This window comes from Odontomachus brunneus, unplaced genomic scaffold (genome assembly GCF_010583005.1).
Source record: "Odontomachus brunneus isolate Ranch 3 - 2012 unplaced genomic scaffold, Obru_v1 Obru_scaffold_258, whole genome shotgun sequence".
In the NCBI taxonomy this organism is placed as follows: Eukaryota; Metazoa; Arthropoda; class Insecta; order Hymenoptera; family Formicidae; genus Odontomachus; species Odontomachus brunneus.
In genome coordinates, this window is record NW_022639708.1 from 333,471 (window position 1) to 334,323 (window position 853).

Sequence of the window (853 nt, forward strand, 5' to 3'; positions counted from 1 at the left end):
TTGAACGCAAACTTTATTTCATGTAGATTCGCGTCCCACTGACGGTGATTTTCTCCCACATATTGTGCGATCATGGTTTTCACCGTGCGGTTTGCCCTCTCTACGGGGTTACACTGCGGTGTCCAAACCGGTGTAAGCCGCTGTGTGATTCCCAATTCTTGTACCAGTTTCCTCATGCTGCCGGATTTAAATTGTGTGCCGTTGTCTGAGACTAGTATCTTCGGGACTCCGTGACGGTACACTATTTCTTCCAATACTGCCTGTGCCACTGCCGTTGCTGTAGCCTTCCTCAGCGGCTTGACCTCTAACCACTTTGTAAAACGGTCTTGCATTGTTAACACCCATGTGTGTCCCTTACTCGATCGCGGTAGTGGTCCGATTAGGTCCATCGAGACTTGTTCCCACGGATGTTGAACATTCGTCGCATGCATCATCCCTGCCGGTTGCCGTAGTGCTGCCTTATGTTCCTTGCAGTTTTCACACTTCCGCACATACTTATTTATTTCCTTAAGCATTCCCGGCCAATAGTATAATCTTGAGATGCGACATATTGTCTTTGCGATGCCTAAATGTCCTGCTGTTGGGTCATCGTGATATGCCCTCAGTATTTCAGCTCTCTGCTCGTGAGGAATGCATTCCTTCCACTGCTCACTATCCGGTGTTTCTTTGAAATCGAGACTATGTAGGATGTGGCGATACAACTTGCCATTCCTAATTTCATAATCTGGCGATTTCTGCGGTTGTTCCCTTGTCTCGTTATATACGCGAAGATACCATGGGCACTGTATTTCCCTGTTTATACTTGCCATTTCTGGTCGTCTAGAGAGTGCATCGGCTACTTTATTCGAGCTCC